General features: G+C 35.7%; 1 pseudogene; it reads right to left on the reverse strand.

Annotated features, from left to right (window-relative positions):
- Positions 1–226: 226 nt before the first annotated feature.
- Positions 227–17940, reverse strand: part of LOC101425662 (DNA endonuclease RBBP8-like) — a 75764-nt pseudogene continuing 58050 nt past the window's right edge.

The raw sequence follows: 17940 nt of genomic DNA on the forward strand, positions 1-17940 counted from the left end.
ACAAAATGAAGACAACTTATTGTTTTAAAGATGCAAAAGGAAGAAAATACAACATTAACTCATCTACATTTTAAATAGTTTTGTGTTTGGTAAATGGTATTTTAAAACATTTTTAATAGAACATTGATTTTAAATTAGTTTATAGGAGGTCAAAATATTCAGTTTTAATACAAACTTTAACTATAAATTTTAAAAAAGGAAAAAAATGTCCTTTGTTTTCCAATTTTTACTTACATGTATGTCTTCTGCACATTCCCTTTTGGAGAAAACATTGCATTGTTAGGCTGCCATCTTTTTGGATGAGGACAAGGATCAAGATCTTCCTTAATGTAACCTCTCCCAATACAGGTTTGAGTGGAAGGAAAACCAAGTTCCCAGAAATTCTCTGGTGTGTTTGGTGGAATGTAGTAGAATCAGTGTCTTGAGGAGGAACTTATTTCTTTTCTTATTCTTCTGCTGGTATACCTGCATAGTAAATTTCACATCCCTTTAATGTATGTCCAAGCAATTCTCTTTTTTCTTTTTTTTTACTAACCCCCAATTTTGTAGGTAGTCTCCCTTTCATCACCTTTAAAATATGGCTCCACATATGCTTTTTGTTTAAAACTTTATCATGTTTATCACCGTGGGTGTTTAGTGCCTTTGTGGCTGCTGAGAATTCTTCCTTTTCATCTACTACTTTGGGAAAAACTATCTGCTAAACAGGAATCATATTCTTCATGTGTTGTCCACTCTAACATATCTTCCAATCTATAATTCATCATTCTTTCCACATCTGGATGTGTTTCTCTTTTCTGTTCTTGCTTCTTCATTTTTAAAAGTATGGTTCCAATAGCCAATGTACATTCCAGATCTACTGTCTCTTCTCCTCCTAATTTTAACTGACTGACATCCTTTATATCTATTAGAGTAATATCCATTTTATACTGAGAAAGGTCTACTCTTAGATTTATATTCCACTGGATACTTTTTAAAAATATGTCTTCATTGTTTTGTAGAGACTTTGCTTTAGCAATTCTACATGGATTTGATTGAGGAACTGATGCAAATTCAAATGCTTCTTGGGCTGACCTGGTTTTCATTTTTATTGGCTCACGAGAATGTGAGCCATTCATGTCATGCCCCCTTCATGTCATCAAAGAGTTCTGTGTCTCCAAATTTTCCCATGGTTTTGGAGAGACTTTTAAGATTGGATATTTTGGATATTCTTCTTTTATTTGTAATGGTGTTTTATTATCTGGAGAGGATTTAAGGACTGGAGGATGCATTTTTATACATAGAGATCCTCTGGGGAATCTTTGGTTAACAATGCAGCTCCAATGCAAGGCCTTACAAGTTGAGTAAGAACTCTTTGGAATGATTTTCAAAGTCTCATAAATAGTCACTTGCTTGGACCTATTTTTAGAGGTGTCATTTCCTTGTTTATTCTCTTGATATTGAATATTTGAAAACCAAACAGACAGATCCACTGGTTTACCCATCAACAAGTCAACATTGATGGAAAATGATTTTCCATTGGAAAAAGAAAAGCATTTTCTTTATCAAAAAAGGCTTGGGGGCAATTTACTTCATGTTCACTTTCTTGCTCAGTATTCTTCCTTTTGGATGTTCTTTCTCCCAGTGGTTTCAGAGGCACCAAATGTTTATCTTTATCAATAATGACATGTTTAATGTGAGCAGTAATATGCTGTACACCTACATACTCATTTGTTTTTATTTGTAAGCATTTATTTTTTAGAAGATGACTGCCTAATGATCATGATCATGTTCATTTCAGACCTAAGATAATGATGCATGAAAATGATGCTATCTTCAGATTTTGATCTAGCTTTCTCTGATTGGAATTAGAAGTGTTGCTGAATGGGCTTATATTCACAAAGATTTTTTTTTTTTTTGCCCAGTCTCTAAAAGTGAAAGTAACAGGCTTGTATTCAAACCTAAACTATTTTTCACATGAAAGGTAGCTCCAAAAACAGGAGATGATAAGCTAATAGTTAATTCTTCTTAGGGAGGAGTCTTTGAAGAAGAATCTGAAAATCTTAAACCATCTTCACTCTTTCTTGTGGATTTTTTAAAAGGTTGTTTCTTGTGTTCTTCTTTCAGACAGTGGTGGAGCTCATTACCAAGAGGACTCAGGATCTTGAGATTCAGATTCTTTTAGAACCATAAGTTTCAACAATAACTATAGCTAAATTAAAAGATAGCTTAGTGGGATAACTGCTTGTTCCATGTGTTTTAGCTATAGAAGATTGACTTTGATCAACCTTCCATGCATCAGCCCCTAGAATTTCACTTTCATTAGGGTTATGTTGTGAATGAGTTGAAGAATTTGGAACTTTTCTCAATTCATTTGTACACAGAGAATGTTCCAGTTTAGTATGTGTTTGTTCTACATGTTCGACATGGAGGTTTTCCTTTCTTTGAAGCTGGTTAACTCCAGAAAATGTAAAGGCTGTTATTGGTTAATCTGGAATAACATCTTCAAATTCAAGGTGAGTTGCTTGAGGCAGTTGATTATTCCCAACTTTCTGCTGCAGTTGTTCAGAAAGGTTTTTTCTTTTCTTCCTGTATTCTTTTCATTCATAAGCTTTTGATATTTTAATATTCTGCTGCCTAATATTTTCAAACTCTTGCTGGTTTTTGACATTTGTTCTTCAGTTACTGCACAGCAAATACATAATCCTGCTCTGAACCAATCTTCTAAAACTTTGATAGTTTCATGAAGGACTTTCTGCTGCTCTCTGAATTGTTGGTTGGGCTGTCTGAGTTTTCACCAAGAAGATGAACTATTTTTCTAATCTTAGTGCATCTAAAATTTATTCCTTTTTCAGTTTGGTTACTTTTACTTTTAAACCTTGTACTTCTTTATCAGATACTCTTAGAATTTGTTCCAAAGTTCCTTAATGTTATTAGATATATCTGCAGAACTAGGACTTCCATAACTACTTTCAGAGATGTTTATCTTGCTTAATATACCCCACACTTTATTTGTCTAATATTTCTGACCCTTTCTGTTACATTATACAAATAAGAAGTTTTCTTTGTAGAACATTGAAATATGGCTTCCAAGGCTGTCTCAACATTCCCAAAACCCCCATAGAGAGGCAAGCACCCTTTGAGACTGTGAAGAGATGGCTACTTGCTTTTTCTTCTTTAGCTCATTTCCCTCTCCAGACAGCCACCCCTCCAGGGTGGGAACCCAGGTTCCTCAGGGCAGCCGGCACTTTCTAGGGGGAAGAGAAAGAGGAGGGCCACTGCCTAACTCAGAGGCAGACATACCCACCCCACCCGTGACTATGTGGCATCTGGCCAATTGATTTTTTGACAAAGGTGTCAAGTCAACTCAATATGAAAAGAATAGTATTTTCAACAAATAGTGGGGAAATTGGATAAAATATGCAAAACAATGAAGGGGAATACCTAACTCACACCATATGCAAAAATTAACTCAAAATTGGTGAAAGACCAAAATATAAGAAGTGAGCCTCAGAACTATTAAAAGAAAAAGCCAGGAATCATCTTCTGGACTTTGAGGCAATAGTTTCTTAGAAAGTATACCAAAAACACAGGCAACAGAAGAAAAATAGAGATACATGGGACCTCATCAAAATTAAAAACTTTCATGCATCAAAGGATTTCCTCAAAAAATAAAAAGACACCCTCCGGAAAGGGAGAAAATATTTGGAAATCATATATCTGATAAGCATTTAATTTTTAGAATCTATAAAGAAATCCTATAACTCAACAAGAAAAAGACTAACAATCCAATTAAAAAATGGTCAAAAACTTGAATAGACAGCTCTCCAAGGAGTCATGAATGGCCCAAAAAACCACATGAAGGATGTACAACATCATTAGCCATTAGGGAAATGCAAACAAAACCACAATGAGATACCATGTCACATTCACTAGAATGGTCACTATTAACAAAAAACAATAAACAAGTGCTGGAGAAACACTAATTCATTTTTGGTGGGACTACAAACTAGTGCAATCACTATGGAAAAGAGTTCGGTGGTTAAAGTTAAGTATAAAGTTACCATATGACCTGGCAATCCCAGTTCTAGGTTTATAATGAAAAGCATTGGAAGCAGGGACTTGAAAAGTTATTTGCACATTGATATTCATAGTAACATTATCCGCGATTGCCAAAAGATGGAATCAACCTAAGTGTCCATGAATAGATGAATGGAGAAACACAATGTGGTATACATACTCAATGGAATATTATGCAGCCATGAAAAGGAATGAGGTACTTGTATATCGACAATATGGCTTAAGATATCCTGTTAAGTGTTAAGTCAGACACAAAAGATTAAACATCATATGATATCATGAATGTGAAATAATTAGAAATAATTCATAGAGTCATAAAAACTAATAGAGGTTACCAGGGGCTGGGGACAACTTGGAAATAGAAAGTTAAAGCATAATTATTACAATTTTTTCTTGAGGGTGCTAGAAAAGTTGTGGTAATAGGTGATGGTAATGCTAGCACAGCTTTATAAATGTAATTACCACAATCGAATTATATATCTGGGTTTGGTTAAAGGTAGATATGTTAAACTGGATATATTTTACTATAGAAACAATTTAAAAACAAAACATTTTCCTGTAGAAGGGAATGAAGGTACCAGTGAAATGATGGAGAGGCAAAACTTTCAGTGCCTTGTGGCCTGAGGGGAAGCTGCGGATATAGCCATTATCAACAAAGAGGTCTGGCTCAGAGACAAAGGTGCTGCAAATAGACAAAGTAGTCGCATTCAAAATGTGTTTCATGCAGCAGTATGTACACATATGCCATCAGTTCAGAACTATTTTCCAGCATTAATTATGAGAAGTAAAGTGTCCTTGTTTTAATTTATTAAAACGTGCTAAGTTGGGGAGAGTGAGTTAAATTGTCTACTTTGCAACACGTAGAAAACACTCTCTAACACCTTAACTATAATGCCCACCAAATATAGTACTGGTATATAAAAAATTCTTAAATATACATGAAATTAGGCAAAAACATAACATTTTAATATGAAAGAGTTTGTAGGACATATATTAATGAGAAAAAAAAAACATAAAAGATTTCGACATTTTTAATAAGGTATAATGTCTAAATACTTGACAATATTTAATAGAAAATATATGTAAATTTCCCCTAAATGAAAATGGGATATTTCTTAAAATTGGGCCCTTAGCCATTCAAAATGAAACTTTAAAAATTCTATCACTAAAAATGCATTCAAAAAATGCAGCAAATTAACCAGTTAGCAATCATTCATTTCAAGTGAATTTTAGTATGAGTAATTATCAATTAACTATATAAATACATTATTCAATTAATAGTATTCATTTTATTTTTAATAGCATTAAACAAACATCACATAACATGAAATTAACATTCTATTAATAAAATAATTTATATTAATTATTTAATGATTACATAACAGTTAAACAAGAAATGTTTATCTTGTCTTTAAAAAATCTGACATAAGTGACCATTGGGTTAGCAAGGAAAGAAGGACACAATATAGTAAACACAATAGTAAATATTAATTGTCATAGTAAACAGTAACATATTAGGCAATGATATTGATGACTTTGGTAATTATCAGTTTTTAAAGAATAAACTGAAATAATTTTGAGAAGGTTATAGAGTTAAATCTTTTTCCTAATTAAAAAAGTAAATTAAGTAAATACTAGGAAGGCAATATTCTATAGAAATACTAAGATGAAGGAAATTAGAAGATAAGAAATAAATTAGAAAGAAAACCCAAAATAGTTGAATATATAATGGAAATTAAGAACTAGGTCTTTGAAAACAGTATCAAAGAAATTTGTCATGCAGAACATGATAACAAAAAATATTGGCCATAAATAAATCAATAGATATAAGATTTTAAAAACCTGGAAATATCACAAAAGGAGTTAAAAATATAAAACGAATTGAAGATTAAAATATAATTATAAGAACTGCTAATTATATGGTAAGGCATAACATGCCTAAGTCTACAAATACATTTTAAAGTTTGAGAGTTATTTTCAAAGAACTTTCATGATGTATATGAAGTTGGTAGGTAAGTTATTTGAAAATTATACATTAAAAAAAAATTCCTGGGCATTCGAAAATCAAAGCCTCATATTTCTTTTTACAAGTTAAACACTGCTCAGTATAACACCTTAAAAACATACCCCCAAAACTGTTTTGCCTCAAATGTTTAGAAATACAAAGGAAGAATTTCAAAACGAAGGATGCCACTTAATTTAAAGAAGGATGCAAGGTATCCAGCAGACGCCATTTCAGAGATTCAGTGATGCAGTCAATTCCTTTGGTGGGCAACTTAGCAGAGTGCGTGAGCGGGGTGATGGGAGGATGAAGGAATGGAAACCTCACGGGCACTTCTGTGACACGTGGTGGGACAAGCTAAATTAACAGAAAACTATTTTAAGATCCATGTCGTCAGCCTGCAAGGGAGAAACAGCGGCTGTCAGGCCACGTCTGTAGCTCCAGGAGCACAGCTTGGCACTGCCCTACAATGTCCGGGGATGGTATTAGGTACACGGTGTTCAAACTTTCCTCGGAATTGCACAGAAAATAACCCCAAATATAAATGCTTAGTCAAGACTCAAATTTGTATCAATTAGAATTTTTAGGTTCAACTATACTGAGATTCTTAAAGCTTCCTATGCTTGCTATTTATTGTAAAATTTCATGTTTTTTAAAATATTTATTTTTTCTGGATTAAGCCTTTCCTTTATTTTTACCCAATGGTAAAGTCCAGCATATATGCCGTCTCTTGTAGAAATCTTCTCTGGAAGCCCACTGTGTTTTGTTGTTTGAAAAACACACCATTAAAAACAAAGCATCAACATGAAACAAGACACTTACTGTGTTATTACAAAGAATGATTCAGCTATACATTTACCCCTGGCAGAGCAGTGGGATGAGTCAAACATTAGATAGATGGTCAGGTAGTTCTCAAAGGTTGCTTGCAAGCATGAAAATCCATGATTTGTACAAATGTAATTGAAAAGAATACATTAAGATATGACAACTCTTTACAAGTTAAGATATAGATTTAATGCATTTCCAATTAAATGCTTAATAAGATACTTTATGAAACCTGACAAAATGATCCTAAAATTCATTAAAAAATAAATGAGTAAGACAACTTAATATCTTCTGAAATGAAAAGAATAGCGATGATGTAGGAAAGATCTCACCAAAAATTAAAACATATCATATATCAAGAATAATTAAACTTCTATTGAAGGAACATAAAAGACAGAGAAATAAATCATTGAAATAATGTAAACCATAAATTATAGCTTACATAATTTAAAAAGCATTGAATGACTCTTAAACCGAGCAAACAATTTAAAAAAGAAACAAAATACATTCTTTATTCTTTGAAAAACTGGATGCCAATATCAAGGAAAAAAAATGTTACTTCCATACTTCCTGGTGCAACACTAAAAAAATTCCCAATGTATCAAGGGATACATATTAAAGAGAAATTAAACCATTAAAATGTTTTATAAGATAGAACATTCTAAATTTGAGCTGTACGATATTTTATGTGAATAACAAAGAAAAAAGTAAATATATACAGTATATATAAAAATAAAATAATTAGATTTGGTAACACATGGATAATGAAATTCATTATGTAAAAATTATAGATTTATCTCCTCTTTCTAAGTCATAGAGCAGTTTGATGTTACTGGTTACATAAAAAGAACCAACAACAGACTGTGGTCCTGAGAACACAGAAAGTATGAGCTGTGATCTGCGTGTAGCTATATATCTATAACTGTCTTAGTTTGTCAGAACTGCTATAAAAAATACCACACACTGTTTGGCTTAAGGGGCTTATGGGCTCACAATATTGAAGGCTAGAAGTCTATGATCACATGTCAGCAAGGCCATACTTCTCCAAAGTCCATAGCATTCTGAAAATGACTTTCTGGCAATCTTCCATCACATGGCTATCTCTTTCTGTCTCCTCTTCTGGCTTCTGCTTCTATATCTTTTTGTTTGTTTGTTTTTTATAAGGACTGTAGTGATATTGGATTAAGGTCCATCCTCATTCAGTTTGGCCACAACTTAAATAGTGACATCTTCAAAGATTGTGTTGATAAATGGGTTCACATTCACAGGAATGTGGATTAAGATTTAAACATATTTTTGTGGAAGGCATTATCCAATCCCTAAACAGTAAACATGAGTAAGACACCCAACCATCATTCTTCCTCCCTCCCTCCCCCCCCTCTTCCTTCCTTCCTTCCTTTCTCTCTTTCTCTTTCTTTCTCTCCTTTCCTTCTTTCTTTTCTTTCTATTCATTCTATCTACCTACCTACCTATTAATATTTATCACTTATCCATTCACCCATCTATCATCTATCCATTCATCTATCTATCCATCATCATCATCATCTCTCTCTCTCTCTCTCTCTCTATCTATCTAATATCTATCTATTTATCTACCTATCTATAATCTATCCAATCACTTATCTATTTGGGTTATATGAATTATCTGTTCTGTGCAAGCCCAAGTAAATCATTCCTTTATAAAGAAATGTTTCCCTGGGTTTGCACTGGCATGATGTAATTTTGCCCATCATTCTAAGTTCAGTCTTCCATGTCGTGTTAGTTCTGGGCACAGTTGACAACATCTAGACAGCATGCATGAGAGTGTCTTCACTGACTGGTGTTGACTGAATTTTGTTCTGGCCATTGATGTGTGTTGATTCATTTGTATTTATTTTCATCACTAGTACTTTCCTTAATCCTATAATTTATAGAATTTATGAAAATAAACTATTATTCTTTTCTATTTCTTTTTTTCTTCTTTATTTTTTTTTAAATGTAACATTCAAAAAATATGAGGTCCCCATATCCCCCCACCCCACCCATGCCACCACTCCCACACCAACAAACTCTTCCATCATTGTGGCACATCCACTGTACCCGGTGAATACATTCTGGAGAACCACTGCAGCACATGGGCAGTGGTCCACATTGTAGTCCACACTCTCCCCCAGTCCACCCAGTGGGTCACAACAGGACACACAATGTCCAGCATCCATCCCTGCAGCACCACCAGGACAACTCCAACCCCTGAAAATGCCCCCACACCATATCTCTTCTTCTCTCTCCCAACCATCAGCAGCCACCATGGCCAACCTCTCCATATCACTACTACAATTTCTTCCCTTACTAATCACAGTAGTTCCCCAGCAGAACACCAGTAAGTCCACTCTAATCCATACTCTATTCCTCCATCTTGTGGACCTAAGATGGCTATGTCCAGTCTCCCTCTAAATCAAGAGGGGGTTTAGATTCCACGTGGATGATGGATGCAATTCTCCTGCTTGCAGCTGTAGGCACTCTTGGCTCCCTGGTGTGGTGGTTGACCCTCTTCACTTCCCTGTCAGCTGACCAGGGTAAGTCCAAGAAACCAGAGGGTAGGAGCTACAAGTCTGCTGAGGCCCTGGACCTGGCAGTCACATGGACTGTTCAGAGATTCAGGTCTCCTGAGTATACACCAAACCAAATGCCAACCACAGGTCTGGTAATAGTAACAGAAGAGGCATGTGTAGAAAGGTTATATCTGCTTATTAAGGGAACAGAAATAAATATGATTCAAAACCTAAAATATAGAGAATCAAAGAAATATCTCAACAATGAGATATCATCTTTCCTATTTCTTTAATTCTCTATATCTTAGGTTTTTGAACCATATTTATTTCTGTTCCCTTAATAGGCAGATACAAGCCCACTCTTCATCCTGAAATCATGGGGGGAAAATTAAAATTCATGAGCTGAAATAATATCATGAGCAGAACAGTGAAATACCCTTTTATACAGATGGAAGGCAGGCATCTTCCATCTTCATTTTATTTCATTAAAATCCCTTAAGTGCTTTTTAAAAATAAAGTGAAAAATTATTGTTGGAATTTAGATTCACAATATAAAAATATTTTCATATGTATATATGTCTATATTTAATATCCATGCACTTTGCATATCAGATTCTATTTGTTTCTCCAAAGACCATCAAGAGAAGGCAATTTATAAAGCATTTTGTGTTAAAGAAAATAGGAATCTGTGTTAGTGGTCAGTGAAAGTTAAACTCTCAACTCATTGACCAACTTGGAAGGTCTCTGGGCCAACAACATCGGAATCCCTTGAGGGGACTGTAAAGGATGTCAACCAATAAAGTGGAGAAAACGCTCGTACTTCAGTGTACTTTTAATTTGTAGTCTTTATGAAAAAGGCTGAGCAATTTTCATTTTACACTAGATATTTGTGGGTCTACAGCTATGAAATGTTTGCCTATTATTTTGCATTGTTATATCAATTTTTACAATTGATTTATAAGAATACTCTGTATATTAGAAGATATAAAATTTGGTTGACTTTGAATGATGACAATTTTCTCATTTTTGTATTTGTGGACGGAATTATTTGTGTATACTTTTATAAACTGTAATCAATCTAACTTATTAGCCTTTATTTTTGGATTAAATATAAATTTTATAATATAAAAATTTTAAATACAAATATTTCAGGAATTATTAATGTGTCAAGAATATTTTATGGCATTCCATGTCAATTTAAATTTCCTTTTAAAATGGTAAAAAAAATAGTTGTTTAACTCTGGGCAAAAAGATTTTGAGATTTTCCATGAATATTAAATAATAATAATAATAGCTACTATTGTTTATTACTGACTGGTACTTGTCTAAGAGCTTCATATTGTTACTGGATTTTGTCTAGGTTCTTGGCTATGATGCAGAAATGAGTTTCAAGAGCATGTCAGGTGAGTTAGGCCAATAATTTATTCAGGTAGAAAGGGATGAGAAATGGGAGATAAAACAGATTAGGGGTCCCAGGCAGAGAGAAAGGGGCTGAAAAGTGATAAAGTGGACTGATTTACAGACTACAAGTCTCCATTACAGATTATAAATGCCAGGTTTTACTTATGTGTCCACATGGAAGAGGGAAAATGGTGAGAGCAGTGCATGGAGGGCAGGAAGAGCGGTCCACAGGTGAGAGAGCAAGTTCAGGCCTTGCACCTGCTTTTTGAACCATTAATGATTCCACCTCTTTGTTCATGGCAGGGGAGGAGCCCCAGCTGTTTGTTGTTTTGATTGATTACCCAACCCATCAATCCCCCATGAGGGCCCAATGATAAAGTCTTTGGGGAATATCCAGGGCTTCTCCTGGCTTCCAGAAGGAGTCTCTTTGTTCTGAGTGGCAGAATCTTGGGGAGGTCTTCCAGCCGCCTTCTTGGGGTTATTGATGTCCACGTGGACTCTCTGCCGCGTTCCAGATCCACCTATTGATTCCCTATCTTCCTACCCAGCTTCAATATTACATGTAATTTTATCAAATAAATGACACAAGAAGGTATGTGTTTTTATGACCATTACACGACACAGGAATTTGGGGCTTAGAAAGGTTAAAATGGTTGCCAAAATTAATGGGATAACTTTGTATTTTTTATTCATGTAAATATTTATTTGAAAAACATTTTTATAAGATTACAATCATTCTGATATTAACCAAGGTCTGATTAGCTATTTTGAACATAAACTAGGAAACACTGTGGACTTATATTTCATAAGGGCAATAATTGGATCAATTATTGTTATTGGAATGTTAGCTCAAATTTTCTTTATTCACCCAGTAAGTTTCTTTGTATTTGTATGACCACAAGAAGCTTCCCTTTAGTTGTTTTTTTCTGGAATAGTCTTGTAAATTATCCCTCAGAAAAATGCTATTGCAATTCCAGATTTGTTTTGATTCAAAATTTACATAGAATCTGAATAAATAATGAGATAGTAGAGTAAGTTAATAGAATTGAACTGTATGATCTTATGAGTTACAAAAATATATAAAAATCCAACTGTTGGGGTAATATTTTAATTGGGAAAATACTCCTTCATTAATTGATTTATTCACCAAATGTTTGTGCATGATTTCTGCACTCAGCTTTGAGCTGTACCTGGAGAAAAAATGCAAGGATAATATATGGCCCTTGCTTAGTAGAAGATTATGATACAAAAAGGTAAATTATACTTTCTTTGCACCATAGGATTTTGTTGCAAAAAATGTGTAGCACAAAAACGTGTTGTAATAAACAGTAGGGCTAAAGATATTAGAATGAATTTCTTAATAACAAACATACTGGTATTCACACTGCTTTTTTTTTTCCTGGTTGACTAATGAATTCAAAAAGAAAATGGTATTTTCTCCACTTGACTCAATATGGTCTTAGGGTGGCAAATGAAAGGCAACTCACAAGCTTTAAAACTTACTCCTCCACAAGGTGTTTAAACCGCGTTTCATCTCATTGAAACCTTATCTTAAAAAAAAAAAAAAAAAACCAGCCAGGAATATGGAATATGTTTCAATTGGATTAAATAAACATCAGCTCATGATCGTCAGTCTATACTCCCTTGTCTACCCACCTTCACATTCCCACTACATATTCAAATTATTTTGCATAATTCAATCCCCCTGGGGACCTTAAACGACCAGCTGAAATGAGGCATAGAGCCTATTGCTGTGGACTCTATTATTTTGTCTGATGTTTTACAGGCATGAGTCTAAAAACTTCACCAATAGGATATTTACTCTAATACATTTTAAGACATTGTCTTTCACAAAACATCAATAATGTGCAATTTTCCTAAATGGATCTTGGAAACCTGTAACAGCTCACTAGAATTTTGTAGAATGGATTTTTTTAAACAACAGAATTCTTTCAATACATCCTCTAAATGTAGTGGGTACATGTGTTACAATTCCAGTCTTAGAATAAGTGTACATGTGTAATTTTTAAAAAAACATATGCTTTCAAACAATCTACATGATGTCCAATTTCCACAGAAGTGCCTTGCTTTATGGTTGAAATAAAATTATTTTATATCTTTGGAATGGCTGTGGTTTGAGAAGATGATTAGCTTTGTGTTCTGATTTCTGGAGAACAATATTTATCTCCTCAATATGAACTTTAATCACAGGTAACCTCAAAAGTGAACATAGGAAAGTTGTCAGAACCTTTGAACTAATCAGAATTTAGATATAACTATATAATGATTAGGAGAGAAACAAAAACTAATACGAACTTTCAAAGACTTTTAAAGAAAGGTGTACTTGCTGTTCTGTTCCTAAAATATATAGCTTTTTATTTTTTAGGTTATAAAGAGAAAGTCAGGTTTAGTTTATTTGCTCAGATTTGTTACTTTTCTTGGGGAGAATTTATGGTGCCTGAAAGAATCAATAACCCTGGCAACAAAAATCCTGTATTTATCCAAAGAGAAGGAATAGCAAGGCACAATAAATAAAAGTGCCACTGTGAAACTCACCCTGGCTCCCCTCCACCCCTGAAGAGAGTTCCAGGCAGTACTGGCCTCGGGCAAAACCCTGAGTTCTGTGTTCAGTGCTCAAGGTCCTTTCTAGCTCCTCTTCCTCTGACTGCCCTCACACGGACCAGCCCCTCAGAGAAGAAGCTCTCCAAAGCAGTGCTGTACCCCTTTTTGAATCTGTGCTCTGGCCCTGCCCATTTAGCTGCAGGTGTGACAAGCCCTTGCAAGCCCAAACACAGTACCTACCTCCAGGTGATTCATTAACATTTGAAGTAATCTATTCTCAAGTGGCTTGCATTTGGCACTAAATGGACTAAAGACCTGCAAAGTCTTGGGAAATGACTATCAATGCAGGAATTTCAGGAAGCTTTAAAAAAGCAACATAAAAGGAGTAGCCATAGAATTATTGTGACCCAAAATGGGCCAACATCTTAACTCAGTGAAGTAAGGGGTGAGCGCCACAGTGCCTCCTGGCAAGCAGGAAGCATTGGGTGCTCTTCTCTTTTAACTCTTAGATAATGCCTTTGCTCAATGTGAAACTCTTGGCGATACAGTCTATAGTTTCTTTTATCTTAGTAACTCAGTAGTTATGATGACAAAGTTTAATATATGTTCCCTCAGGTAAGTTTAGGAAGCCAAGTTTGATGACGTAAAGTTACACCAGCTTCTTCGGTACAGGAATTTTCATAGGATCCAAATGAGTGAAACATTATGCAACAGAAATATTTTATGAGGCAGTTTCCCAAGCTTCATTTAGTATGGTAATCATCTGTGTGTATGTGTTAGCAATTAATAATCTCTCAGAAATAATTGTGAACTAGGAAATTGTAGGTCATAATCTAAGTAGATATATAGAAATTTTTTTTTTCTATATTCAGATTTACTTTTAGTGATCTTTGAGCTATGTCTACAACTTTTGGCCTTTATCTTTGTATTTGCTCAATTTACTGATAATGAAGGTAAAAGGAAACATTTGGCTCTAGGCAATAGCCTCGCTATGAGGACCTCAGGAGGACCCAGATCCCAACGATTTTCAAGAGAGGATTGGGAGAATTAAGCAGCACAGAACACCAAGGGCTTACAGGAGAATGACACTGGACTCCTGAAAATGAACTTTTATGAAATGGGAGGGACATGCACATAGGCAGATGAGTAGTGCTCTCTTTCTCCATAGTGGTGCCTCTGTTTATTTCAGGATATGGGCTGTTAGAGTGATGGATTTAGGGATAGGAGAGGATGGACATAGAAATATGTATAGAGACTAGGTACTATGAAAGTTTGCTCTTTGGGAGTGGGCTAGCAACAGCAAAATTGACACAGTTGCATTGCTGATATGGAGTACAGAGTTGCATTGCTGATATGGAATATATATGTGTGTGTGTGTGTGGTATATACAAAAAGAACTGTCTAAGCTTACCTCTGCATTTCCTTCATTACTTTAGATGCCCAGGGAGGTCATGATGAGAAAGTCAAGTATTTCTATATGAAGGGCAGTAGATTGAATTTCAGGCAAAGAAAGCACTGAAGCAGATACCATGTGGCAGGTAGAATACTGTTACATGTTTCAAACCACAGCACTTCAGCCACACCATTTTTTTTTTACTTCAACTTGTGTTGTGCTGTGTGATTATTTTGCAAATTAATTACAAGTAGTACAATGTGTTCATGTGAAGACAACCCATCTCATAGACTGACTGAGCTAATGAACCCCTTGAAATGGCAAAGACTTCTTTAAGGTTTAAAAAAAATTGATTAAATTTGATTGTGTTTTATCAGGTTGCAGACAGAAAAACTTTCAATGCATTAATTAGAAATAACAGCTACTTCACATTACATATATATATACTTAATTTTTGTCCTCTAATAAAAGACTATCAATATTACAGATTTTGTAGAGTTTAAACCACCAGAGAGAGAACATTACAAATGTAGTATGAATCATCTAGTGCCTCTTCTTTAAGAAAAATTAGATGTCTGCAGGAGAAGTCATGACACATCTGATGCCCATCTCCTAGCCCTCACCTAGCACTCTTCCTTTCCTATTGTGTATAGAAGTTTCAATGTTTCCATTCCACAGCCCCAGGGACATGTTAAGTCTAATGGAGTGACCTGCCATACATTTGACAGTTTGAAGTTATTTGTGAATTTCAGAAAATTTCATGTTCTTCAACTAATCCGCTGATGTCAGTTTGGGGCCCTTTGATTGTATTAGGGGTCCCTTTGATTAGTTCACTTAAGTAGATCACTTAGAGTCTTTGAGTGGACCATGTCAGTGAGGCATGACCCAGGGTGATTCTCTGCCCTCTTGCTGGGGTAGTATATAAACAGAACTGGAAGCAGAGACACACAGAGAGATTTGCCATGCGATCCTGCCACGTGAGAGAGGACTGCAGAGATCAGCCTCCATCTGGCCTTGCCACAGGGCAGGATTCCAATACCTGCCAGCAGTCAAGAACTTCAGTGAGAAAGCGTCTCTGATAATGCCTTGATTAGGACATTGTTTTGCAGTTCTGAACTGTAAACTTTTACCCCAAAAGATTCCGTTATAAAAACCAACCAATTTCTGGTAGTTTTGCATTGGCGGCTTTGGCACACTAAAACAAAACCTTTACCCCTGAAACCCAGAACAAACAGTCCCTGCTGTTGATCAGGGCAGCAGCTCTCAGTGGCAGGTCCTGCAGAACTGCCATCCATCATCCCTGACCAGAGCAGGTGGCCTCCCCAGGAGACCAGCCACGATGGGCTCTCCGACTCTGCTCTTTGGAACATTTGCTCAATGTAAGTAATAAAACAGTCATTGGCTGAAAGTTTCAGTTATGCCTGAGCCTGCGTGCCCACAACACAATATATAAAAATATCACAATGTCAGCATGTATGCTTGCAGAATATGCTTGCCCAAATGGAAAGTGTTGAAATTTACTTCTTATTTACTTATTAGCCAATCAAAAGAAGAGGAGAGAAAATAGATACCTGGCTGTGTACAGAGCTAGGCCTACCAGAAATGAGCAATTAACTGGCTTCCATATATTGTGGCACAGTCACGACAGCAATCTTAACTAAGGAAATAGCAGCACAGAAAAAGAGTTGCTGGAGTAATGAAAGCTTACATAGTTAGCAAATCACGATCCTAATTTGAATTCTGGTTGCCCTTGCCTTATGAAATCATATGCGTGATTCACGCTCACTTTCAGATTCCTCAGGCTGTAGGTTGGTTTGGCAGTGCGTGGCAAATTATAGAAGCATGTAAAACAGCTCTGCTTGTGTCTCTTCCTATGCAAGAGCAACTGATGAGATTGTGAGGGAGGTGGTTGCCAGAACAGTTGATTTAGATGTCACGAGCACATTTAGTGGATTAATTTACTTCTTAATTCTGTTTCTTCAAGATGTTTACTTCTTTCAAGGAACATTTGGGATCAAGTCAACGAGACTTATACCACTGAAAGTATCTGGCAGATCAACTAATGTTCTGAAGAGCAAATTTTCTGAGTTGAGCTTGAGGACAGCTTGCACCACTGGATGTACAGCCATTCTGACCATAAGATCTGCAAATCTCTTAATATCCAGGTTGACATAACTTAATTAAGCCTTTAGGATACATGTCAGTTAACCACTTTCTTTGGTATGCCCATGTGTGGGTGTACCAAAGTACCAAAAACATGGTGACTTAAAACAAGAGCAATTTATTGTCTATATCATAGTTTTGAAGGTTAGAAGTCTAAAATCAAGGTATTGGCAGGCCCATGCTCCCTCAGAAACCTATAGAAGAAAATCCTCCCTTGCCTCTTCTGGATTTTGGTGGTTCGCTAGCAACCCATGGACTTTGGTTTGCAGATGCATTGCTCTGCCTCCTTCATCATCACATCGCCTTCTCCCCACTGCCTCTCTGTGTGTCCAAATTCCTCTTATAAATACACTAGCCACACTGTCATGTTGTTTTAAGCCACCCACTTTGCAGATGGTTGTTAGAACAGTTCTAGGAAATTAGGCACCTCCAAATGCTTTCCATTTCCAAAGACTTCATCCTTGCCTACAGGGTCCTAAAGAAGACGCTGAACTTCCCTGCCCACTCCTCTCCCCATCTTTACGAAATCTTTTCTTTTTTTGCTTCCCTTTCCTCACTGTCTTCCAAAGCCACAGCCTTCCTTGTGTTAAAACATGCCAGGCATGTTCTTTCCTGAGGACACGTGCATTTGCTCCTCTCCCTGCCTGCATCTCTGTTAATCCTGGTGGCTTAAGAGTTTGCACTCTCCCTGCTTCAGTCTTCACTCACATGCCACCTGCTCATCCACTGCACCTGCCCTGACTACACAGGGGCAGATTGCATCTCCCAAACACGTACTTCCTCCCCTCCATCTCTGATTCCATTTTTTTTGTAATGCGCCCAACTTTGCAATGTCATATCTTTTATTTGATTTTTACAGGGTTATTGCCTGTCTTGTCCTCTTTAGAATATAAACTCCATGAAAGCAGATTTTTTATGTCCTTCCTTCACTGCTGAATTCTTAGCATCCCTATAACAACTTACCACAAAATAAATGCTCAGTAAATATTTGGTAAAAGTAGGACTCA

This window comes from Dasypus novemcinctus, chromosome 5, assembly GCF_030445035.2.
Source record: "Dasypus novemcinctus isolate mDasNov1 chromosome 5, mDasNov1.1.hap2, whole genome shotgun sequence".
In the NCBI taxonomy this organism is placed as follows: Eukaryota; Metazoa; Chordata; class Mammalia; order Cingulata; family Dasypodidae; genus Dasypus; species Dasypus novemcinctus.